This window comes from Cebus imitator, unplaced genomic scaffold (assembly GCF_001604975.1).
Source record: "Cebus imitator isolate Cc_AM_T3 unplaced genomic scaffold, Cebus_imitator-1.0 Scaffold41, whole genome shotgun sequence".
Lineage (NCBI taxonomy): Eukaryota > Metazoa > Chordata > Mammalia > Primates > Cebidae > Cebus > Cebus imitator.
This window is the reverse complement of record NW_016107356.1, coordinates 8,095,181-8,122,030: the sequence shown is the minus strand read 5'-3', so window position 1 is coordinate 8,122,030 and position 26,850 is coordinate 8,095,181. Positions and strand designations below refer to the sequence as shown.

Genomic DNA, 26,850 nt, shown 5'->3' with positions numbered 1-26,850 from the left:
CCATCCTTCCTCTGAAGGCACTGCTTGATCACCACCTCCCTGGGCTGGGAATCCGGCAATCCCACGGGGAGGCATGCTTCAACGTACCATGAAATGGGCTGATGCAGGAGCACAAGCCTTGGAGTTTCCTAGAGTGGTAGGAGTTGAAATCAAAGGATTCTATACCATTGGTGAGGAGTCACAAGAGAACATGGTCATGCTAATGATACTATGATGTCTTGATGGGATACTTCAGCCATTCCTTTAAACTTACCTCCAGCCTCAACTTCAACTTTCTTAATCCTAGAAGCATTTCCAAACCACTAACTTCTCACCAATATCCCAGTTTTCTTAAAATCATATAGAGCAGAACACTTTCTGGAAACCCAGAAGAGATAGATTGTTACTCTACAGCTGCAAAGATTATTGTAATTTCTTACAGCCTGTTTTGGTAGACAGTATGGCCAATACTGCCTTGGTTTAAATAAGATGATGCAAATCAGATGCAGCATTATTCCACTTTTGAAAATGCCTAGCACACATGAAAGATATTTGTGCAGTGAGGTACTATAAGAATTTTTATTAATGACAGCTTTGCAATTAAGTGTACGCTCACTAAATATGGAAACAAATGAGAACTAACAGTAAAAAGAAGTTCCAGGAAAATTACCACAGCATGAACTGAATGGACTCATACTGGGCCAGGGCTTTAGGTCTTGGCATGAACAGCTTCATCATTCCAGAACTTTCTTGATTTCCAAGGTTTGTCTGAAAAACAAAACAAGATGACTTTGTAGAAAATGATGTATGGATCCACTGACATGGGCAAATATTTCACTGTATCAGCCCATTCCAGAACCTCGTGATTTCACAGTAGGTGGATCCTGACTGCCCACTGAGTGAAAGCCAAAACCCTCACTCAGGTCTCCCAGCTCTAACCCTCTGCTCCAGCTACCCCTACGTTTTTTGATGTTTTCAACAGGCTTTACTGATTCCTTGTTCTGCATTGTTATTAAACCTTCCTTCCACCTCCCTTAGAATACTCACCCTCACTTCTCCACAAATCTATGTTCTCAACTTTCTTAAAGATCTAATGAAAAATAGGTTTCAAAAAGCACTCCTCTACCTCTCCTCTCACAATTTTACAATTCATTCCTTGCTTCCTGCCACTAGCACTTACAGAAATAACATATAATAACTATTATTCTTGCTTATATTTTGTTGGAGGTTGCTCCTCAATTTCTGCATATGTGCATATATTTTGACTGTCCAGTAATTTTAATAAATAAATAAAATAATGCAGTGTCTTTGCATTCAAAGTCAGTGCTTTATTTATTATTCATTTAGGATTATGACCTCCAGCTCTATCCTTGTTGCTGCAAAGGACATGATCTCATTTTTTAATAACCGTGTAGTATTCCATGGTGCATATGCACCCCATTTTCTTTATTCAGTTCACCATTGAGAGTGGGAGGATGGTAAGGATTGAAAAGCTACCTGTCAAGTATTATGCTGATTACCTGGGTGACAAAATTATCTGTACACAAATCTCCCATGACACACAATTTATCCATGTAACAAACCTGTATATGTGCCCTTTCAACCTAAAATAAGTTGAAAAGAAAATAAATAAATTAATACATAAAAACAAATTAATGCAGCGGTACTCAAAACCACGTTTTTTTCCCCGGTGCTCTGTCCTGGGAAGCAGGGCTTTATTTATAAGTTCCTGATGTGCTGCTGCCTTTTTTCAGAGATGCCCTGCCCAGCAAGAAGGTAGCCTAGTCACAGTCTGCCAGCAAAGGCGTTGCTGAGCTGCCATGGGCTCTGCCCAGCTGCTGTGTGGACTTCCTTGCAGTTTTGTTTATAGAGGTATAGTTAGAACTGCCTCAGTAATGGTGGATTGCCTAGGTAATGGCAGACTGTCTCTGTAATGGTCAACTGCCTCAGTAATGGCGGACTGCCCCAGTAATGGTGGACTCCCTCAGCAATGGTGGATTGCCTCGGTAATGGCAGACTGCTTTGGTAGTGGTGGACTGCCTTAGTAATGGCAGATGCCTTTCCCCCCACAGAGCTGGACTGTCCCGGGTCCAGCTGTGCTTGCTGTGAAACTCTCAATCCAGAGCGTTTCAGATTGCTGGTCTTTGTTGGGGTGGGACCTGCTGAGCCAGATCACCTGGCTCCCTGTTTCAGCCCCCTTTTTTTCAGTTGAATGGGTGACTCTGTCTCCCAGGCATTACAGGCACCAGTTGAAATGGCGCCCAGATTTGTGTGAGTTTTTGTGTGGAGACCTGCTGCGCTGGCTGAAACAGCCATGCTGGATACTTATTGCGCTTTTCCGCCCTGGAATCTTCTGGTCTGTGGACAGTAAAAATTCATTTGGAAATGCGGTGATCACTCACCCTCTGCATTCTCGCTGGGAACTACACTCCAGAGCTGTTCCTATTTGGCCATCTTGGATCCTCTTGAGAAGTATATTTTCATAGTACATATCTGGAAAGAAGTATTATTCAAGATATCTAAAGAATATTTGCAAGTCAACAAAAAGAAAGAAACAACCTAATTAAAGAATGGAAAAAAGGCCTGAACAGACACCCTGTCAAAGAAGATATAAAGACGGCAAACGAGCATATGAAAAACTCTCAACATCGTATGTCATTAGAAAATTGCAAGCCAAAGCAATGATGAGATGACTCTACACTTTTATTAGAACAGACAAGGTATAAAACCCTGACCAAACCACATGCTGGGGAGGATGTGGGGCAGCAGGAACTCTCATTCATTCCTGGTGATTGTGAAAAATGTTGCTAACACTTCAGAAGACCATTTTGCAGTTATTTACAGAACTAAACAGAATCCTACCATACAGCTCATCAAGTATGCTTCCTGGTATTTTCACAAGTGAGTTGAAAACGTATATCCAATCAAAACCTTCTCAGGGATAGGCATAGCAGGTTTTTACATGATTTCCAACACTTGGAAAGATGCTAACCTAAAAAGGCTCCATGCTGTATTGTTACAATGGTCTGGCATTCTGTAAAAGGGCACAACTACGGAGGCAGTGAAAAGAGGTTGGTGGGAGGTAGGGGTTAATGGCAGAATGACAGGATTTTCAGTGCAATGAAACCGTTCTATGTGACACTCTGTCATACAGGTGTCTCTGTGGATACCTGTCATTATCCATAGTCAAATCACATAAAACACATGGCACTGAGAGTGACCCTAACTTAGACTATGGGCTTTGGGTGATTACAAAGTGTCAATGCAGACTTGTATAAATGCACCACTCTGGTGTGGACCATTGTCTAGGGTGGTGCTATCATGTATGGAGTTGGGGGATATATGGAAACTTTCTGTACTTTCTTCTCAATTTTGCTGTGAACATAAACTGCTCTAAAAATAAAATATATTGAAAATGAAAAAAGAAGGAGACTAGAGCAAATTCAAGATACTAAAAGAGCTTGGAGGGAGGTATAGCTGCCTAAGGGTGAACGTCTAAGAATACTGTCTGGCTCCCTGCTAGTAGTAAGGAGTCCATCCTTAGAAGTAGGGGCTGGGGAGAGACCTTTTGCTCTAGTGGCTGCGCTCTAAAGGCAGAGGCCCTCAAGTGATGGCAACCTATTAGCTGAGCTTAGCTCCAAGTGAGTATCATTGGCCACTCTTAAAAGAATACAATGTCTTGGGAAAGAGCTTGGGTCAGCAGCTGACTGGCAGAATCTCAGGTGGATAGGACCAGCACTCAGCTCAAGCCATGTGGCAGAGAGCACCAACCGAAGCCCAGCTCTCACTGGGGCCAACGTTTGATTAAACCTGGGTCCATTAGTACCACATCAGCCCTCAGGTTTGTGGACAATTTGAGGAGGAGGGAACATCAAATGGGAGATACTGGACCTCCAAATTCGAGTGCCCTTGAAAGATAAACCCATTTTCAGCAGGAGAGAAGAAATGAAAGAGATGGGATGTGCTTGTCACTAAGGTTTTGGAAGACCTTTTCAGGTTGTATAAGGACTAAATGAGATCCTGGGTCTGGAGGCTCCATCACATGGCCTAACACTTCCAAAGGGTGAAAAACTGCTAATCTCCATGACCTCTTTACCCCACTTTCCCCAGGTATTCTCCTGCCCCTTGAGAGACAGAGAGCCTCAGGGGCTGATGGAGACTCATTCATTGAGAACCTCTGGCTGTACAAAAGCCAGCCCCAACTTTTGTTCACCGTGCTTGTCCCTCTCCTGTCTTCCATTTGTACTTCTCAATTCTAGACCTTTGTTTCCCTTCTTAGAACTCCAGACTCTTCCCCTCCGAGCCCAGACATCTTGGTGCCTTATGTCTTCAACCACCAAGTCTCCCAGAATCCAAACAGAAATAAAGAAGGAGTTGGAAGTCTGCTCCAGAACTCAGCCAAAAGCAAGTGGGCTGGGTCCAGGTACTAGTGGAAAGAGACCGCTGATGTGGATCCCAAAGAAACCAAGCTTGTCCCATGTGCTGCAGGTGAGAGGCAATACCCAGTTTTCCAGGCAGCGTCTTCTATGTTCTCATTCATTTGCTGGGCCAGGGAGAAGGGACTGATCTCAGGAGGTGTCACCAGCATGAATTCTGCTTATTGACATTAGAAGACTAACAAAGAGAGGAGAGAAAATCAAAAGCAGTAGGCATTTGAAGCTTTTAAAAAATTACTTATCTCTGCCTAATTACCAAGAAGTGTCATCTTGATTACTAACAATCATTAAGTGTCACATTTGTTTTCTACTTCAAGTGCCATTTACCCACAAGTCTACATCTTTGAGACATATGGCTATAGCTCTGATGAATGAGGCTCTCTCCACAAGACACTGTGGCATTATCTTTTTATGATCATTCTTCAAGGACTCTTTGTCTTCTTTTAATAAAGGGGAGGACACTGGTCCTAAGAGGTGACTCTTTAGACCAGGCAGCAGTCCATATGCCTCTTGTCAGCCCAGGTCTTCCAGGTCACTGCATTAAGCACATCTTCTTATTCTGAAGCTTTGAAATCTGGGGCCTTGCTGATCCTGGAGAGACTGTCCCTCCCAGGGATAGCCAGTTCCTAAAGATAGCAGATTACTTGCCTCAAAGGGTGTCTTCCAGAGGCAAACCAACTAGCTCAGAGCTCACGCCCCAGAGAGCTTCTTTATCAGGATCCCAGAAGCTTCCACCACCATCTACCTGCCCAAATCACACCGTGGCCAGATACCGGGCAATGAGAGACAGCCCCTGCAGCACAGAACCCTTTGGAATTATTCAAACCAGACAATCCTAAGTCTGCTTATCCTGCCTCACCTGTTTCTACTCACAGAAACCATAATAAAGGCTTGTGCCCATGTTTTCCTCCCAGTCCCTCTGCCTCCTGACCAACGCTGGCACTTCCCCAAAGGGTTCTGCATGGTGTGGCTGCCTCCTCTTCTCAGGAACGGTGAATAAACCATCCTTTCAACGGCAGTCATCTCCTGATTAGCTGAAATCACTACGCCCAAATAATAATAAAGCCTGCAATTTAAAACAATCATGCCCCTATAAATTCTGCTGATCTTCATGCTCATATGAAAGTTTGAAATGACGCAAACTTCCATGCATTTTCCAGCACAAGTGTGGAGAGAAATGAAATTGAGAGGGTAAAACACTCACTTTAGAGTCAGATTCTAGGGAATTAAATTTGACTTCTTCTGCTACCTGCCATCTGGAGATCTGGGTGAGTTACTGAATTCTTCTTGCTTCATTTTTCTCATCTGAAAAATGTAGGATCAACTTCACAAGTTGATCTCACAGGACTGGAAAAATATATCAAAAGTATCTGTCATACCATGAGTACTCAAAACTATTGTTGTTGCTACATGATTCTTCCTCAATATTTGGTTATCTGGAATTATTTTTTAACCACTAGGCTAAATCTTATCTGAATGAATATTGCCATTTTCTATCAATTCTTTCAAATACTTGATTTGCATATGGCATTTAGATTTACACATGGTCATTAGTAGGGGCACAGAACTTATAAATCATTAAGACTTCAAAACCTTTGGGTTAGAACTTGACTTAGACCTAAAGCAGAGTTTCCTTAACTTGAGCACTGGGGAACCCTAAGAACACCCCTACAGAACCTGGTTAGATAAATTCTACATTAAAAATTAAATACTGTCAGTTGAAATGATTGCTTTGCGCTGACAGAATTACAAACCCTAACACAAATGGGGACCCTAGCATATCATAGTATGCATAGAGCTGTTACCCAAATAATTACCTCAATATAAATGTACATATGTAAAGGTAGGTAGACTCTAAGTGAAGCCACAAGAGAAAAACTTCTCAAAGAGAGTTTCTCATGGAATTCTCGTGGATCCTTAGAGAATGCATTCATCAAGCAATTTGGATCAACTTATAGATTCCAAGAAATCTAAGGTGAATCCATTTATTAGTCAAGTCTCGCATGGCTATAAAGAACTACCTGAGACAGGGTCATTTATAGAGGTTTAGTTGACTCACAGTTCCATGGGCTGTACAGGAAGCATGGCTGGGGAGGCCCCAGGAAACTTACAATCATGGAAGAAGGTGAAGGAGGAGCAGATATGTCTTCCATGGTTGGAGAAGGAGAAAGAGAAAGTTAGGGGAGGTGCCACACACCTTTAAACGACCAGATCTAGTGAGAACTTGATATCCAGAGAAAAGCAAAGGGAAGTCCCTCCCTGTGTGTGATCCAATCACCTTTCACCAGGCCCCTCCTTCAACATTAGGGATTGCAATTTGACATGATATTTGGGTAGGGACACAAATTCAAACCATATCAATCCACCTCTACAAATAGACAGCTTTCTTCTAGATGCACTACTTCTGTTAAAGTCAGCTTTCTGGGCTACAAAGTGTATGAGTCTGCCAGGTTGTAAGCTTTCAGTCTCTGGCAAAACAGGTTATATAATGGATAGTGAGAAAGGATTTGCTTATCCCCTCACTGAGACCTCAAGGGTCAATTTCATGGGTCTGTGGCCTGAGCCCTGGACTCAGAAGGCCCCTGTTGCTCTCATGAAACTCTTAATTCATTTTTTTACAAGGTACCTTGCATTTTTATTTTGCACTGGGCCCCTCAAATTATGTATACAGTCCTAGAGATCCTCATGGACTACCAAGTGGCAAGGGCATGAGCCAGGCTGACAGCAGCCCTGGGAAGCTGCCCTGAGGCTTTGTGCAGTACCACCATGGCACCCTGACAGCAAGCAGCAGGCTCATTCGTCAGAGAACCACTCAACAATAGAAATATAATGAGCAAATTTAAATCATAAAAAATTCAGCTCATATCAGATTAGAAAAGGTGAGCCATCATAATTCAGTTGGAAATATAAGAACAAAAGGAAAACGAATGGCTTTTTTTTTTCTCAAACCCTACCAGCTGGCTGCTCTCTCTTGTTTATCTTGGCCTCTCATTCTTTATATGGCAGCAAATTAATCTGGGTAGTGATCCCTATCGTGAGTCTTCTGAGTAGCTTAAAGGACTGATTTCATTACAAAAATCTAATCCTTTGATGCCTGCAGCTTGTTGGAAGAATCTAGAATTTGCAGACAAATGCTGCCTGTTCTCTATGAGGTCAATGGCCCAGGGTACCTAATGTCTTGTATCTCAACAAACAACATAGGTCAGTTGCAGCCCCAAATCTTTCCTCTTTGTCTTTAGCATTGGAAATTGTGAACTGGATCATTCTGGCAGTCACTGACCAGGCTGGGCATAGACACAGAGATGAGCTTTGTCCTTAGCACCTTCCTGTCTCTTTTTGGGATCCCTACTTTCTAACGCTGCCTCTAACCTCTAGGTCACCATGTCCTGCAACAATTGATACTTTCTTTCTCATGGGATACCTGTCTGCCCTCCAATCTCTTGCTGGTCAAACCCTACATCCTGTAGCCTCAGGGCTCTGACCTAGGCCAGTTATCCTTGGGAAACATTTAGGTAAATGTCACCACTGATGTTGCAGTTGTGCTCAAAGAATGTTTGCATTTCGTAAAAGAGGAGACTCCTAGATACTAACACCCTAAGCCACAGGAAATGCTCCCACATGTAGACATTTGGATACCAGCAAATAACAAGGACATGATTTGAGAGTAAGATAGGCTGGGAGGAAGCTTGTTGATCTTTACTTGGGAAAAAAAAAGATCGTCTTTTGTTTAGACATTGCTTTGAAAACTTACGTTGTCAGAAAAAAGCAAGATGGTTTATGTAGCTTAGGTTGTCTCCTCATATTTCCTTGCAAGCCTTCCGCTAGCAGTTGAGGTAAGCTGGCTGGGGCCCGACAGGAGTACGGTCTGACTTCCCATAGACGTACCTAGCTAACATTGGCATATGACTCCACTGATTTTGTGTTTTAAAGAGAAATAAGAAAATGAGAACTCTATTAAGCCAAGCAATCAGGAACATCAGAGAATAAAAAACATTATTCCCTAATCAAGTATTTAAAAAAGGTCAACACCAAAATATAAAACTGTTAACAGAAATTGTGAAAGATGTTAAAATGGGCAAGCGGATGGTGGGGTGGTACCTTCTGCATGGGTTCTGCCTTTTGTTGTCTTTGAACTACTTCACAGCTCTACAAAAACCGACTGTCATGCAGCTGGTTCCTGCCCATAATATCTCAAAGGAATTGCACCCAGTGGAGATGTAGTTCACAGTTGCCCTGGAAATATTGACTAATACTGCATTTATTTGTAAATTTGTTTCAGTGTTTCTTATTTTCTGTGTGCACATCTATGTGTTCTGAATTCTTCTTTGAACTGACTATAAGATCTTAGTTCCCTCATTAATGAATGGGTTAAATCTTTAATATGTGTTCACTGAAACATTATATGAGTTGTTGTTTTATCTTTTTTAAAAAATTATCTTGTAATAAGATCCCTGCTCAGTAATCCAAGATGGTTGTGATAGAGGTTCAGTTTTTTTTTCCAAAGCTGGTGTCAATTTCTTCAGTTAAACATATCTGGAAATTTTGTACTTAAAGTTCTAAGTCCTACACAGGGGCAAGGGCTCCTCCAGATCTATAAGCTGCCAAAGACCCTGCACTTACACGTCTGTACCCAAGAGTGAGAAACCCACAGGTTTGTGTTTGTTTTATGTTTGTTTTTATTTTTGTTTTTGGGTGGGTACCCTTTATCAGAAGAAAAAGTCTCCATCTGTTTTAAGTTTACTTCCAGTTTTTACGAGCCATAACTATTGAATTTTATTGCCTTTTTGGCACTTTTTGAGGTGATCGTGTGGCGTCTCTACATTGCTCTGTAAGTGTAGCGAATTGTATTAGAAGATTTTCCTGATGTCAAGGCAGGTCTTATTCTTGAGTCATGATGTATTTTGGGTTTTAAAATACTCAATTAATGAATGATTTATTCAGAATTTTTTAAATATTTCATGAAAAGAGATTTAAGCTTTGGTATCTAGGTTATACCAATTACATAGAATAAGTTGAGAGCTTCTTCCAGTTTTTTCCTAGGCTTACAATGAGTTTGTATATAATATTTTGACAATTGGTAGTTTATTTACATTTTTATTTCTTCTTGAGTTAGTTTTGTAAAAGTGTAATTGCTAGAAAACTGTCTAAATCAAGATTCAACTTATTGGAATTATATTCTTTCATGATATTAAAAATCTTTAGAGAACAACACTCACTGGGCTAGGTTGGGGGGGTGGAGAGGAGGGGAGGGACAGCAGGGTAGGGCGGGGAGGATGGGGAGTGATAACACAGGGAGAAATGCCTGATGTAAGTGACAGGGGGTTGGTGGGGGATGGAGACAGCAAACCACCATGGCATGTACATACCTATGCAACAATCCTGCAGGATGCAGGATGTGCACATGTACCCCAGAGCCCAAAGTACAACTAAAAAAAAAAAAATCTTTATTAATCCTGTATTAGATAACTTTTTTCATTCTTAATATTATTTCTTTATGTGCTCTGTATTTTTTTTTCTGGGATAATCACACCAATGGCTTGTGCATTTTGTTGATCTTAAAAACAAACAGCTTTTTCTTTATCTTTTGACTTTTAATTTTTGTTTTATTGCATTAATCTGATTTTGTATTTTCTGTAACATAGAATATGAGAAAATAGCTCTGCACTACTTAAAATATGTTCTACTTAAATCTCATTATGCAAACATGATAGAAGCTCAAGGTCAACAAATATTTAGAAGAGGATTCTTTTCATCTGATTAATACTAAAGTACAATTTGATTAAAATTACACATTCAGCAAATGATGGTTTCAGTAAGGTAAGTCTCGCATTGTAAATGTCATATCTCACTAGAGAAATAATAAAAGCAGGTGGGTATTAACTGGAATTGTGAATACATACTCAACTTAATAACAGAAATGCCCATCTTCTGAATTTATTTACTTGACATTCATTGTACATGTATTTATGGAGTTTTATCAGGGCACCAGAGGCTCACTGGTGAGCAAGACTGAAAGAGTCCCCACCCTCCTCTGGTATGCATTTTAGGAAGGGATGATAAACAAGAAAATGTTAACTGTGTAATACAATTTCAGATAGAGATAGGTGGCTTTAAAGAAAATACACCTGGATAAAAGAATGGGAGATAAGTTGTTCTAGATTCTCTCCTGATGTTGATGGATATCTATTAATAAATATACTTTCACATATTTATGGAATTTTTTAAGAATGCCTAAGCAGAGTCAATAAATGTAGTAGTGGTAGAAAAGGCAGCTGGAATAATAATATTCTGTGAATTTTTATAGACTTGGTTAACTTGCATTAATCTGAATTTCTTTTGTATCTTGTTTACAACGTAGAATATGGACTAATAATTTTCTCCATTTGACTTTTTTTAAAGATAGGGTCTTGCTATATTGTCCAGGCTAACCTGAAATTCCTGGGCTCAAACTATCCTTCTAACTCAGCCTCCTGAATGAATGGACCACTGCACTTAGCTCCATTTGGTTTGAGGACAAGAAAACAAAGTATACATCATTATTAAATAGCATACTACTATATCTATTTAGTAAAATATGTTGCATTTCAGCTAAATACCTAATGGTATTGTGAGTTAAAAGGAAAAATCATAGAAATGTAATTCTCATTGATGTGATTCTCATGTAATAGTCCCATTCACTGTACCCATGTGAACAACAGTTCACATTTCTCTTGCTTACTATGCACTGAGTGTTTCTTCAGAAGTGGCTCATCTAGTCCTCCCAACCACTTTGCCAAGTAAGGATGGTTATTACTCTATTTTACAAGTGTGGATGTGGAAGCTCAGAGGAGCAGCTTAGTCAAGGTTAACCCACCCCTCTTCCGCCCCCACCCCGCCACCACCTGTGCACACCTGCCCGCTTCCTGCTTAGTAGAGAGGAGGGAGTGGTGGTCCGGGTTTTTGCACTGTGGCAGCCTGACACCAGATTTTTAACTCCTACCATAATCCTAGACTACTTCCACACTTGCTCAATTTGGATTGAAAAATACACTCTTTTCATTGGATTTTCTTCTCGGAAAATTGCCACAAGTATAAATAACAAAAGGAGAGCCTCTGAAGGTTTGCCAAGGGCAGATGAAGAATTCTGAAAGCTCTTTTTTGCCAAGAGCACTATAAATTGAATGATATTTAATTGCTTCATTTACATCTTTGGGACTGCTCTATCAACCATGCCAAGGCCTCAGCAGAAGGATGCTGGCTCGAGGCTGCAGTGGTTTTTGCCAAAGTTAGTCCCAGGCACCCCACTTATAAGGGTCCCACTTTTATTTGGCACTGCCTAAATTTACCCATCTAACCCCTCTCCTCCCTACACCCTATGTCTCCTTTACTCTCTTCTAATTTTGTCAGAAAGGTATTTTCTGAAGGCTGATGTATGGTTGGTGCATGTACTAATTAAATAAATAATACATAAAATATACACTTCTCCTTTAAACTTTATCTTTTTAAATACTTTTTGTCTAAATTATCCATCTTTTCCATGAGGGATATGAAGCCAGATCTCAATGACAAAAAACAAAGTTGGAAACATAAGGTATTACTGGGTAGTTTAGTTAAATAAATGAAACCAGCCTTTCCAAAATCATGTAACTTTAGTAATTTAAGATGCCTCCTCCTATTGAGACCCAGTTATTCAATTAGTTGTCCAAGCTAGTTCACAAACTTTGGTTGTAAATGACCAATTCTCAATGAGCTGTTATTACCTCTTTGTGAGTTCAAACTCAAACTCAGAAGCAGGAGAACCAAACTGATATCCATATTAGAAGCAAATAAAATGAGATATGTTGTCCACAATCTTGTATTTTTATTACAGTTACTAAATTTTAGCAACTATATAAATAACTTGTGGGAAGTGAGAGAATAAACCATTCTCATTTCCCACAAGTCATTTAACTTCCATACCTCTTGGTTAGGTCATATACCTCTCAAAAGAAAAAAAACAGTAAATATTTATTGAATGAACAAGTGGAAGGAAGGAAGGAAGGAAGGAAGGAAGGAAGGAAGGAAGGAAGGAAGGAAGAAAGGAGGGAGGGAGGAGGGAAGAAAGGGAGGGAGGGAAGGAAGGAAGGAAGGAAGGAAGGAAGGAAGGAAGGAAGGACAAATGATGATGGATGTACTAAAAGTAGATGAATGAATGACTTAATCACTTGAAGTGAAGGTGTGGTGGGTCATGTCTGTAATCCCAGCACTTTGGGAGGCCAAAGTGAGTAGATCACTTGAAGTCAGGAGTTCATGACCAGCCTGGCCAACATGACAAAACCCCGTCTCTACTAAAAATACAAAAACTAGCCAGGTATGGTGGTGGGTACCTAATCCCAGCTACTCAGGAGGTTGAGGCAGAAGAATCACTTGAATCTGGGAGGCAGAGGTTGCAGTGAGCCGGATCATGCCACTGCACTCCAGCCTGGGTGACAGAGCAAGACTCGGTCCCAAAAAAAAAAAAAAAAAAAAAAAAGAATTGATTATTATTTTGCTAGTTTCTCAACTCCATGCGTCTCTAAAATTATGAATGTATTATCTGAGTATCACCTGAACCCTAACTGTGAACTCTACACACAGAAAATAAGATGAAATATTCTCTACCTTCCAGGAATTTATGTTCCCAATAGAGAGGCAAGTTAACCTCATTATCCAAAGCATAAAAATGGAAATTAAGTGAAAAATCACGGGACATAGACTTTGAGTTCTGCCGGCCTTCAAGGAATAGTGAAATCTGTCCTATGACTCAACATACTTGCTACTTCAATCCTACTCTAGGAGGAAAAGGAGAAAATAGAGCAGATCAGAGCCAGAATACGTGGGTTAGACCCTGAAAACAGAAAGAGAGTCACCATCAGTATGGAGGTGGCGGCATTCTGGGTGGGGAGCTCAGGGCTTTTTTCCCTTCTGGGTGTCATCCAGGTGCTTCAGTATGCATTAGTCCACTGCGACCCTTAACATTTGAGCGTGGTGCCTGTGATGGTGAGGTTTATGTATCAGCTTGGCTAGGCTAGATAATATACATTTATGTCATCAAACTCATCTAGGTGCTGTGAGGTATTTTTTAGACAATTGATTTAAAGTAAAAGAGACAGTTGACTTTAAAAGAGATTATCCTTGGTAACTGGATCATGTGCATGGCCCTCATTCAATCAGCTAAAGTCCTTATGAGCGAAAACTGAGGTTTCCTGGAAGAGAGGAAAAAAAAAAAAAAGACAAACAAATAAAACAAAAAAACAAATTCTGCCTCAAGACAGTAGCATTAACTTCTGCCTAAGTTTGCAGCCTGCTGACCTGACTTACAGATTTTGAACTTGCCAGCCCCTGCAATCACACAAGCCAATTTCTTAAAATACCTTTAAAAATTTTAATAAAATTTAAAATACATGTGTGTGTGAATACACACATATATTCTGTTTCTCTGGAGAACCTTGCCTTATTCTAATATAAAAGTGTTCCTCACGGGTGTGTGATACAGGTGTACACCTGGATGTCTGTTGTGACTTTGTTTTAATACACATTTTTTAGGGCAATGTGAGAAGTCTGGTGATGATGTGACTGGACTCTGAAACGAGACAGAGCAGGTAAAATGGTTGGAAATGAGCTCATGGGTATCTGCCCCCCAGGGATACTTCCTGGCCTTTAATGAACAATGTTTGGCAAATTGACAAATGCACCAGACCTCCCTGACTTCTCAGTGTGATCGTGTTCATGGGAATTGAAGGCACATATCCCCCTCCAGCTCTTCCCACTTTTCTTTTTCTATGCTGTAATTAAAGCTTCCCAATATCAGGGACTTAAACACTTGAAAGATTTTCTTAAGGGAAGGCAAGGAATGTGAAGCATCTCAATTTTAATTAAAAGGCAGGAGCTTATGACGAAAGTGAATGAAGTAGGGAGCTGATAATTATCAATTTAAAAGCACAAAAATGGTCATTTCTAGTTAGGAAATGAGTATCAGTTTGCCCTCTTATTTAATCCATCACATTTTAATTTCCTTCTTCTTTCTATAATTGAAGAATAGCTGCCAGATTTGGGAACTGTATCCTTCTGCTGTGAAAGAAGGGGGCTCTTTTCTTAACAGTCACATAAGCAATTAAAGCCTTGCAACCGGGCTCTCTTTGATAGGTTTTTCTGCTTGCCATTTCGTCATCCTGACAAAAATAAGGAGGTTCATTAACCTCACACTGTTAAGAAAGAGAGCTCATCACTGAGAAGTTGGGAATGTGTTCCTTCTGTGTGCTGCGGATGAAGGATTGCTTTTTCTAAGGTGTTCTCTACTCAGGGACACATAGAATCCAAAGTCATCTGACTTCTTCCTTCTTTTAATCATCCCCTGTGGCTCAGTTTCCCCACCCAGTACAAAAGATGTGTAATGAAGCAGCATAGAGCATCTTCAGATAACAGTGCTCAATGCATAGCAGTAAAATAATCACAACATTTGAGTTTATTTTACAGCAGTGTGGCATTAGACGTGTTAGGGCGTCTTTCCAGAACAGGGGGTGGGAGTAGGAAGGGAAGAAGTTGGATATTTGCTCATGTCTTTCCAGTTTATTATGCTGAGATATAATTGAATTGTCCTAAAAAATCATGTTAAGTAGTCAAGCACTAGGGCTCCCAGATACCATAACATTTGATAGTTGTGATTTTTAACACTTGCATTCCCTTAGGAAGGGCTGTTGAATTAATTAACGATAGCTTATTAAAGCCAATCAAGCTTTGAAAATGTTTAAAATGAAAACCTAACTTTGTTCCCCACTTTTTTCCTCCTTCTCCCCCCCACCCACCCCCACTTCCAGGAGGTAGTATTACGCAGAGTAAAATCTGGCCATCACTTAAGCATTCTTAGGCAAATATTAGTCTCTCCAAAATGTCAGAAGGGTGTACCAAGAGAGGGCATTTCAGGCTATGAAGCATGAAATCCAAATAGCCTACCACAGAGTACCAAAGTGACAAATCACACTTAGGCTGCACACAATTTCTCTACTCACTGATAAGAACGAGAGATTCTTTTGAGATGAAGCTTTAGGTCACAACACCGTGCCGTGGTAGACAAAACGGGGTTCAGAGATTAACTGTGGGTTGTTGTAAGAAGGAAATAAAATTTCTTTTTTTTTTTCTTTTTCTTTTCTTTTCTTTTAGAGCAGGATTTATCCGTTTCAGTTCTTCTGACAGTTTGGACTGGATTATTCTTCATAGACGGGAACCGTCCTGTGTGTTTTCGGCTCTCTAGCAGCAGCCCTGGCCTTTACCTACTAGAATCTTGTACCAGGGGACCCTCCCTATTGTGATAATCAAAATGTCCCCAGAAACTGCCAGATGTCCCCTGGAGGGGTAGGGGTAAGAGGTAAAAATCTGTGGATTAGGACCACAGGCCTAGAACAATGTGACGTCTAGTGGACAAAGATCAGGGATCCCTTTAAATTCTAAATACGGAATGCAATCAAAGCTGAAAACATGCTATTCAAATCCCCAAGGATTCCTTTTTTGTGGCTTTAAATATATTTGTGAATAAATGAGAACATCCATAACTATTATAAAAGTCATTCTAAAATAGCAACATTAACAGCATTTGCTTCTGACACAAAGATATCATGTTTGAATCTCCTCTGCAAATACACACAATAGGCATATTCACATTTACTTCTTAGGAGAGTGAGAAGAAATCGGCCTCAGTAACATGGGCATAAAATAAAATTATCCCCTCATAAAAATAAATAAATGATCTCATGTTGCCTGTTTTCTATATAATTATACCTAGAGTTAAACATGATTGTCAATTAATTGATCTCTCTTTAAGAACCAAATCTCCGTTACTCCACTCCCTTGAAAGTTCCTTGGCTGTAATATTATCTGGATACTACCAGACATTGTTGCCTACAGACAAAATTGATTATTTTCTCTCCACGTCTAGATAGTTTTCTCTAAAGTGTATAGTTGGTTGTTGCTATTTTAATGGTGTTCAGTAAAGACAAAAGCTACACCGAGCAAAGGAATATTCTCACTTCTTAAGCCAGCACAAACCACCAGCATTTGGATGTACATAATTATGCTTTAAATTTCTCAAAATTCCTCTGCTGGTATATAAAAATTCAGTTGCCCATACGTCTAATCTGTAGAGCTTGGGGTGTATAAACTTGCACTGGGGAAGCCATCCACAAGTTTATACTTAGGGGAGGGGTCTTATTTCAATAAGGAACGATAGAGCAGAGCTTCAAATATACCCCCTATGTTTCCATTCCAGCCCTGCTTCAACACACACACACGCACAGGCACACGCACACACACACAAACACAACCTTATTTCACCCATTTTTCCAAAAAGGCACTGTAAACAAGAATAAGAACATTTATTTCTGTCACTATTCAGAGTATCATTCCCCAGCCCCCTGTGAACCACAATTCGTCTGTGAATGTGATGTTGCCAAAAGCCTTTCTGGGCACATGTGGCTTGATCTGTCCTGTTGAGATCTGGCATTTCCCAACATGTATCCCAGACGGAACGTCAGAACGACTCCTGAGACATGCAGACACACTCCCGGCATCACACATGACCTTTGTTTCCTGCAAGGAATGCCAAGGTCATGCCTGCAGCCCAACCATCTGGTGAATCTGACAAGGTAAACTTGCTGGTGCCCCAGGTGCCTGGAAATTGGGCCAGAGGAGTCCCATGTTCCCTCTTCCTGTCACATCCCTAAGCCAAAGGAGCAGTGCCCCAGCCCAACAGAGCTGAAGGAACTTGACATTTGCTGGTTCAAAACCCTCCTGTCAAAGAGGAGGAGACAGAGACCGGGAAGTTTAAGACATGCATTCAATATCCCAGACTTAACGAATCCAGAGCAGATGACTGAGAACTAAGGCATCTGACTTCATTTTGCCTCTTTGTGTGTGTGTGTGTGTGTGTGTGTGTGTGTGTGTGTGTGTGTATGCAAGAAACTGTTCTGAGACCCACTAGGTATACAAAGACGTATAAATTATGACCTCTGCCCAAGGAGCTTACAACAGTCTGAAAAAAATAACTGCGAACAAAAGATGCAAAGACCAAGTCCATAACTGAAGAGATAACTCAGGATGTGTTCAATTGTGCAAATTAAATTATATGCATGTCAGCTAGTCTTGTTCAGTGGAACTGATTCGTGTCTCTTCAGGCTAAGGTGCTCAGGAACATTTATACAGAGACAATTAAATTTCAACTGGACTTTGAAGGATGAGCAGCTTTTGACCAGGAGCAGAGGGAAAGGGAAGGAAATCCAGAGAGATAAATAGCAAGGTAGGGCCAAAACAAACAAATAACCCAGTTTGTTGATTTAGAGATATAAGGGTGTCAAGGAAGAGTACTCACTATAGAGCAGAATGTCTTGGGTTCAGATTCTATGGCTGTCAGTCCAGTCTGTCATTCTTAAGCAAGAGACAACCCCACAGAGCCTCAGCTTCCTCACTGTGCATGCAGGTAGTAGTTCCAGTCCATGCAGTGGCAGAGAGGATTCAGTGAGCTTGCTTATATACCATCCAGAAGGCAATAGGAGCCTCTCTGTCCTTTGAAGTCCCCCATTTCATGCTCTGGGGGAAGTTCAGAGACTACTTCAAGATTTCTGCAAGTATCCAGTGGCTTATATGATTACTTTCCAGTCTTAAAACCACTCTCACTAAGGTCTTCTTCTCTCTTACGTCTCTCCTTTCCTGAGTTCTCTTGACTCACATTGTCCCAGCTTTGAGTGCAATGTGCAGGATGCCACAGGGATCAAGGATGGGAGAAGATGGAGTGTGAGCATTGGAGGCAAGCAGAACTGTTTGGAAGTTATTGCACTGACTGGGTATACCAGTTTCCTAGGGCTGCCTTAACAAATCACCACAAACTGGGTGGCTTGAAACAGGAGAAAGTTAGCCCCTCTTAGTTCTGGAGGGGCTGTATATATAAAAGCATCTGCAGGGTTGGTTCCCTCTGTGGGGTGTGAGGGAGCGTCTGTTCTGTGCCTCCCACCCAGCTTCTAATGGTTGCTGTGGATTGTTGACATTTCTTGACATGTAGACACTCCAACTCTGCTTCAGTCATCACATGACCTTCCCTCTGTGTCTCTGTGTCTAAATCTTCCTGTTCTTTTGAAGATGGCAGTCATTGCATTAGGGCTCACCCTACTCCAGGAAGCCCTCATCTTTACTTGATGACATCTACAAAGGCCCTGTTTCCAAATAAGGTCCCATCCCCAGGTTTAGGGCTTGAACATATCTTTTGGAGAATGCATTTCAAACCACAGCACTGAAGATAATCTAATAAAAATCTGGAGTAATAGCCATCAGTTATACAGGAAAGTTGGGAGACATGGCAAGGTGTTCTGAGGACAAAATCAATTGATCCTCTTGATGTGACTTTGAGTAACAGGAAGGAGAAAATGATGATGGTAGATTTTGAGCTTTGTTGTGTTTATAAGCGGCAAAAATCCTGTGTATTACTTGACAAGTGCTCAATGGTTTCTGCAGTAGCTGCTGCCATAGTATCTACGTTCCACGAACAGATAAACAATTTTGGCTGTGTCTACCCTCAACACATAGGCTTTCCACAAAATGCGTGCAGGAAAGAGAGGAAGGGAGGGAGATTAGGGAGGACAAGGTGAGATTAGAAGAGATGGGCTAGGATGGAAGAAAGGTGAGAACGTACAAGTTGTGATGGTTAAAAAGATTCGTATTTGAATCAGAAGATCTACCATCACCAGTGCAGACAGGCATCATCTATCTAATTGATTGAGGGTCTGAGTAGAACAAAAAGGCAGAGGGAGGAGGAATTCTCTGTCTCTCTCTTTTTCAACTGGGACATTCATCTTCCCCAGCCCCCGGACATCAGAGCTCCTGGTCCTGGGCCTGTAGACTCTGAGTCTTAGGCCAGCAGCACCCTTGGTTGCCAAGCCTTCAGACTTAGATGAAATTAAACCCTCAGCTTACCTGGTTTTCCAGCTTGCAGGTGGTAGATGGTGGGACTCCCTGGTCTTCATCATCACATAAGCCAATCTCCTCTTACATGTATTTCTGTCTGTCTTGTCTGTTTGTGCTGCTGTAACAAAATACCTAAGATGAGGTAGTTTATAAAGAACAGATGTTTATTTCCCACAGGTCTGGAGAATGGAAAGTCCAAGATCAAGGTGCTGGCTGGTTCCATATCTAGTGAGGACCTGCTCCATCAGTGGTGTTTTTTTGGTGGTATTCTTATATGACAGAAGGCTGAAGGGCAAAAGGGCCTAAGCCATTTCCTTCCAGCCCTTTTATAAGGCACCAATCCTTTTATGAATATGGAGCCATTATGGCCTAATCACTTCCCCAAAGGCTCTGTGTCTTAATACCGATTCCACACGAATTAAGTTTCAACATGAAAGTTGGGGGGGACACATTCAAACCACAGCACTATGCATATCCCATTGGTTCTGTTTCTCTGCAGAACCCTGACTCACACAGAAGGTGAAATCACCTACAGAGAAGCTAAGCATTCGTTGTCAACAATGCTTTGTATACATTCTTGATTCCCAAGAGCCAGCTGGAAATATGCTACAAGATCTCAGGCAGATCTTTCATATCCATTTGGAATCTGGAATACAGACAAATGACGTAAACAATGGCAGAGCTCAGAAGTGGAGACAGGATGGTAACTGGAGGGTTTGGGAGTCATTTTTTTTCTCACCCCTTTCCTCTCTGGAAGGATGAAATGAGATTCTCGCACACAAATAATGGCTGGGCATTGCTCCCTTAAGTCTAAACTGTGTTGACAATCCAGTTTCTGAGCCTCCCCTGTGTCTCCGTGGCTGCATGTGACTGACCATCTCGTAAAAATAGTACAAAACAGCCAGGTTCATTATTATACTGAACTGGAGCTGTGGGACTTTCAACCCGCTGTGGACCCTAGCTGCTCTGTGGAAGAGACCCACTTCACGATTCTTCTTCCCCTAAGCTGAGAAACAGAAGTAATAAAGTCACGGTGAGTTATTTATTTTTCATTGCCTCAGATGAAATTGGACTGCGAATACACTTAGAGATTTCAGATCTTAATTGTGACTAATTAGATGCAGACTCATAAAATAGCAAAACAACCCTCGAGGCCAAATTAGAGGATGGTGGAGCTGCATTTCACAAGGTAAATGTACTAATCGAATTCATGCTCTGTGTCTGCAGCCGCGTCTGCTTGTTACCTGGCAAAGACAGGTGTGTGGGGGCAATGGGGGACTATAGGAGAGTGAGTGAGCTTCTATTCTAGCTTCTGAGGCATTCCAAAACAGAGGTTAGCTTGCTAATTTTTTTCCTGTGAAAAATACAAACTGCAGCAATGAGACCAGAATGGTCTATGCCGTGTTCTCACCCAGAGGGCGCCAAAGTGCAGACCAACAACGTCCACCCACTGAGGGAGCCACCCAAGTCAGGAGCTGGTGCAGAGGTGACTTGGATTACCTATTTTACCATCATTCTGGAGTTCCGGAGGTCTAGAATCGCCATGCTTCCTAGCATGGAGTTGCCGTGTGTGTGTGTGTGTGTATGTGTACACAAACACAACACATACATAGATTATTTTGTATATATGTGTGTATGATATTGTATACATATATATTTTTTAGATTTTCTGTATGTTATGATGTTTTGACATCTTAAAGCCCTTTCTGGCTGGGGAGAGACTGCCCTCTCCTGGAGCTACTCAATTCTTAGAACTTCTGGCTGAGCCCAAGTTCTCCTTACCTGACCCCCAGGAGACAGTATTTCTCTGCCATAACCATCCCAGAGCTGGGTGCTAAACAGCTAGGGACTACCCTTAGAGCTTAGAGCCCACCAGGATAATTCAAACTAGCCCACCCTAGGCTGCTCACCTGACTTCCCCCAAGGAAACTCCAGTACAGACTTTGGCTGAATGCTTTCCAGAGCCCCTGCCCCCTGCCTCCTGATCACTCTGGTGTTTTTTCCCATGTGGTCCTGCGTGGCGTGGTGTGCCTCCTCTTTGTAGGACCTGTGAGTATAATACACTGTTTTCCTGAGCCTCCCCTGTATCCCCTCTGTGGCTACATGTGACTGTGACTGATCATCTCATAAAAAGAATACAAAACAGCCAGGTTCATTATTATTCAGCAAATGAAATAAGCATCTTTTGAATGCTTCTATACAAAAATTCTGCAGATAATTGCCGAAAATCAAATACGGATGAAATCTTCTCTCAAGAAGCTCAAAGTCTTGTAAGAAAATAAAACAAGCACATGAATGACAAGGTCGAAAGTGGTGAATGCCACAGACCAGCACAAAGCAAGGGCAGCAGGAGTGCCTATCACCCACGTCTCTTCTAAGCCATGAACTAATCGCTTGAGACATAATAGTGAGTTTGGAAGGAAGCACATTTCCTAGTTAGCATATAGGAAAACAGTATCATTCCTAAAGAAGCCACTGAAATAGTGGATTTCCAAATGATTTGTGATTATTTTAAGGTTTTGTTCACTGATGGGTCCATTCACCTGTAACAGAACCTGGTACATAATGGCCCTCAGAAAATATTAGTTGGGATGAATTAAGTTGTTCTTTAAAATGTTCAATGGAAAAGAAGTGTGTCATCTTTAAGTGTAATAAGCACTTATAAAATCCAGTAGGTACCCCCTCCCACACACAATTTAAGACGTTTAGCAACATTAACTGAATTTGATATTTTACAAATGCCTTTATCCCTAGAAGAATGAATGATATGGATGCTTTGCAGCCTCTAACTTGATAGAGACCATCACGATGGATCTGTAACCATATATAAGAATGTTCCATGTCAAAAGATAAATCAGAGCAAAATGGAAAACAGAAAATAACAAGTGCTATCGAGGATGTGGAAAAACTGGAACTTTTGTGCACTGCTATTGGGAATATAAAATGGTGCAGCCACCACGGAAAATAATATGGAGGTTCCACAAAAATTAAACATGCAATTACCGTATAATCCAGGATTCCATTTTTTGCACATATAGCCCAAAGAACTCAAGCAAAGGTTGAACAAATACTTGTACACCTATATTCACAGCAGTATTATTTACAACAGCCAAAAGGTAGAAGCAACCCAAGTTTTCAACAACAGATGAATAGAAAAACAATATGTGGTCTGTTCACACAATGGAATATTATTCAGCCTTAGGAAGGAAGGAAGGGAATTCCAATACATGCTGTTAAACAACATGGATGAACCTTCAAGACATTATGGCAAGTGGAATAAGCCAGTCACAAAAGGAAAAATAGTGCATGATTCTACCTATATGAGGTACCTAGAGTAGTCAAATTTTTAGAAGCAAAGGAGAATGGTGGATGCCAGGGGCTTACAGGAAAAGAGAATGGGGCACTCTTGTGTAATGGGTGCAGAGTTCCAATTCTGGAAGGTAAGTTCTGGAGGTGGATGGCAGGGATAGTTCCACAACAATGCAGATGTACTTAATGCCATTAGAATGTACACTTAAAAATGGTTAAATTGATACACTTAATGTTACGTATATTTTTACTATAATTTTTTTTTTGAAAGGAAGTCTTACTCTGTCTCCCAAGCTGGAGTACGATGGTGTGGTCTTGGCTCACTGCAACCTCCAACTCCTGGGTTCAAGTGATTCTCTCATCTCAGCCTCCCGAGTAGCTGGGACTACAGTTGTGTGTCACCACATCCGGCTAATTTTTTGTATTGTTAGTAGAGATGAGGTTTCACTGTTGGCCAGGCTGGTCTTGAACTTCTGACCTCATGATTATAATTTTTTTAAACTAAAATTTTTTTAAGTTCCAGGTACACAAGAAGTGTGATATTCCAATGTGTATTAACAATGGAAGTAAAATAATCAGTAACTTGGTACATGTTCCCCTCTTCCCATGCAGTAAAATGGAAGATAAAAGCAGAACTAAGATTCATACTTGGAATTATAAGTAACCCTAGAGTTTGAAGATTAAAAACAACAGTAGGTAAAAGTAGCAAATCCTGGGGAGCTCTGAGACAAAAATCTCTAAATCTTATATTAAATGTAAAACTTCAATTTAAACAAAAGCAAAAGGAAACCCGAGTTGATGCAGAGATGTGAACAGCTCATGTTCAGTTTACAAAAAGTGCTGAGCTGGAAGTCATTGCTCTGACCAGCACCCACTAGGAGCCAGAAACAACCTGGGGTTACAATGGTTTTCAAAATGTACATATGTATGTTTATTAGCTTGGCGGGGGGAACACATGTATGAATATTTGTATTTAATAGTTCCTAACCTTCTGTATAACGTTCCCTTTAAGAAATTGAGACTAGCACTGATTTTGCCCTGACTTTTAGGGTCAATAAGCTTTATTAAGGGCAATTTAGTGTCACAGGAAGAGAAGATTTACAACCCTGATCACTGAGGAATACAGAGGACACAAAGGTAAATACATGTGATGTAGACCTATACCAAAAATGCTGTATCAGTCAGAGTGCTGCCAGGAAACAGATGGTACACTCAAATGAGGCAACCGCACTGAGGTTAATGAAGGGCTGTTTACACAGGTGTGGGTGGGGCTATGAGGACCAGCCAGAGACACTGAAACACCCACGGGCAGCAGCTGCTGGAGAGCCATTACCTCCCCTAGGACTGATGGAACTGTAAGGAGAGAGGTCACCAGGCCCCACAGAGAGCTAGAGGAAAGGCCTGTGGGGCAGTGAGCTTCACATAGGAACGTAGTCCCTGCCGACCCGTGGCCTGAGAGGGCCCTTGGTACCCCAACCATTCTGTCCTCCTGCCTCCTTCCCTCTGTGCCTCCATGAGCCAATGGGAAGCCAGAAGGTAATGGAGTTCAGCTGGGGCTGTTCATAGAGGTCAGCGTTCTGGGGTTCAGAACACGGTGGCAGGGAGGCAGGGGATCTGGAGAGTCAGACACAGAATGTTCAAAAATATCTTTATCTGTGGTTTTCATCTAGTGCTCTTAAACCAGACTCACTAACCTACTACGTTTTAAAATACAACTTGCCAAAGTCTATATTATTATTATTTAACTTCGATGTGTATCCATTATGGTTAATTTTGTGTGTCAACTTGACTGAGCCACAGGAAGTTCCTAGCCCATTTAATGTTATTTCTGGGTGTGTCTGTGAAGGTGTTTCTGGAAGAGATCAGGATTTGAGTTGGTGGACTGACTGAAAACGATGGCTCTCCTCAGTGTGGCTGGGCTTCATCCAATCCATCCAGGGTCTGAATAGAAGAAAAATGGAGAGGAAGGGAGGACTTTTTCTCTTTGCCTGATTGAGCTGGGATATTGATCTTCTTTCCTCTGTGCTTCTGGTTCTCAGGCCTTTAGATCTGGGCTGGAATCTATACCATTGGCTCTCCAGCTCTCAGACCTTTGACCTTCACCAGCTTTCCTGGGTCTCCAGCTTGCAGAGAACAGATCATAGGGCTTCTCAACCTCCACAATCACATGAATCAGTGTCTGATAATAAATTGGTTCCAGTTTTCCAGAGAACCCTGATTAATATACTATCTGTGCACTCAGGAGAAACAAAGTCATTAAATGTGAAAAAATAAGACAATTGAGTCACTCAAAAGAATCATAGTATAGTTGCCCATCATATATCATAAGTAACAAAGTATTCTAAATTATCTAAAAATAATAATTCTACAAAGAAAATGACTGGGCTTACACAAAATATTTCGTGGAAATTTTATTACTGTGTTCTTTTTTTTTTTAATTTAACCATCATTATGTTGTGCATTCATCATCTGGAGTTTTCAGTTGTTCAGAACTCCCTGTTGGCAGCCAAATTCCTGTCTGGGAAAATGTATGAGCCAGCCTTCATCTTCCACGATGACTTTCCAAGGAAGCATTACAATTAAGAGAATGTGAGTTACTCATTACCAATAACTGTACATGATGCAATATTCTGAGGATTTGTTAACTGTTGACAGGAAATCATCTACTCATAATAGGTGCTTAACAAATGCCATCTTGAATGAATGAAGACTCTTTCTCACAGTAACAAAAATGGGTCCAGGTTCCTTCATTTTTGCTCAGCAAGATGGAGCTAAGGAAACAGAGAAAATAAGTCATTAACCAAATCATTGTAACAAACCGTTCTATTCCCATTTCTCCATAACTCACCTTTCAGTTTAGGGGAACACTAACAATTGCCCCTCCAGATACAAAGAGACTGCCTCCTCTGAAGACAGCTGCCTCGCCCAAGGCCACACTTCCTTCCAGGTTGCCCCACCTCCCATGAGTCACTGATTTGCAATCCATAAAGGTCAACACTCTTGCCCCAACTCATCATAGCTCTGACAGATCGTCCCATCTTCAGCCTTCCTTGAGGTTTGGCTGGGGTTGCTGCTGACCCAATGATACAGAAGTTAAGATGAAAGCACTTAGGCAGATAGTGAGGGTACGGGAGTCCTCAGTAAGGTTTTCCTTTTAATGAAAAGCAGCTTCCAAATCATTTTCTTCTCTAACAAAGAGCAGCCTGTAAATCGAGCTGCAGACATAGACAAGCAACCTGGAAGCTTGCACAGGCGCATGATGGCAGTTGTGCCAATAAAAATATCTACCTGGGATTAGGCATGTTCAGAATGGAGGCTCCATCTTCTCTTTTTGCCAGTCACACGTATGGTAAGGAATGGACAAGATAGTCCTGGCCAGGTGGAAAGCCTATTTGCATAATAAGATTAGGGTGGGGTGACCAGCCTTCCCTGTGCAATGTAAACACACCCCTGGTGGAAGCAATCTGTGGGCCCTACATGAATCAGACACTGCCTCCTCAAGCTGGCCCATAAAACCTGCTGCAGTCAGCTATGGGCCAGCCTTTCCCTTAAGGGCGCCGATCTCTCACGAGAGAGAGCCGCTCTCCTCTCTTCTTTCTTCTGCCTGTTAAACTTTCTGCTCCTTAACTGACCCGTATGTATCCATGTTGTTAATCTTCTCAACGTGAGATGATGAGCCCAGGATTTTTACCCCAGACAGTGATGCTGCTTCCCCAGCACTGCACTCTACTTCCTCCCTTCCTGATCGTGCCTCAGCTGCTCCTCTCCTTAGGTGCTGATCTCAAGAACAACCCATAAGAAATGTCCTGCATGCCCATCTTCTTCTCACAGTCAGCTTCCCAGGGAATCCAGCAATTACCAAGGATTCTGTTTAATTTTTTGATTGCTTTATGATTGTGTGTGTTTTTTTTTAATATTGAAATGTAACATATATTCAAAACTGTGGATAAAGTCTCCATGACGATTAGTTTCCTGCATCATCATGGGGGCCAGGCTTTAGTGCCTTTTTTGTTTCTTTGTTTGGTTGGTTGGTTTTTGGTGACATGGAGTTTTGCTCTTGTAGCCCAGGCTGGAATGCAGTGGTGCGATGTCCGTTCCCTGCAACCTCCACCTTCCGGGTTCAAGTGATTCTCCTGCCTCAACCTCCCAAGTGTGTGAGATTACAGGCACCCACCACCATGCC

General features: G+C 41.4%; 1 long non-coding RNA gene across 1 annotated transcript; it reads right to left on the bottom strand.

Moving 5' to 3' along the window:
* Positions 1 to 539: 539 nt before the first annotated feature.
* On the bottom strand, positions 540 to 26,102 carry LOC108302448. Its single transcript, XR_005199786.1, has 3 exons — positions 25,956 to 26,102; positions 25,086 to 25,438; positions 540 to 747 (listed from the first exon to the last, which is right to left on the bottom strand). It is a non-coding gene; the product is annotated as an uncharacterized LOC108302448 (long non-coding RNA).
* Between the last annotated feature and the right edge of the window lie 748 nt (positions 26,103 to 26,850).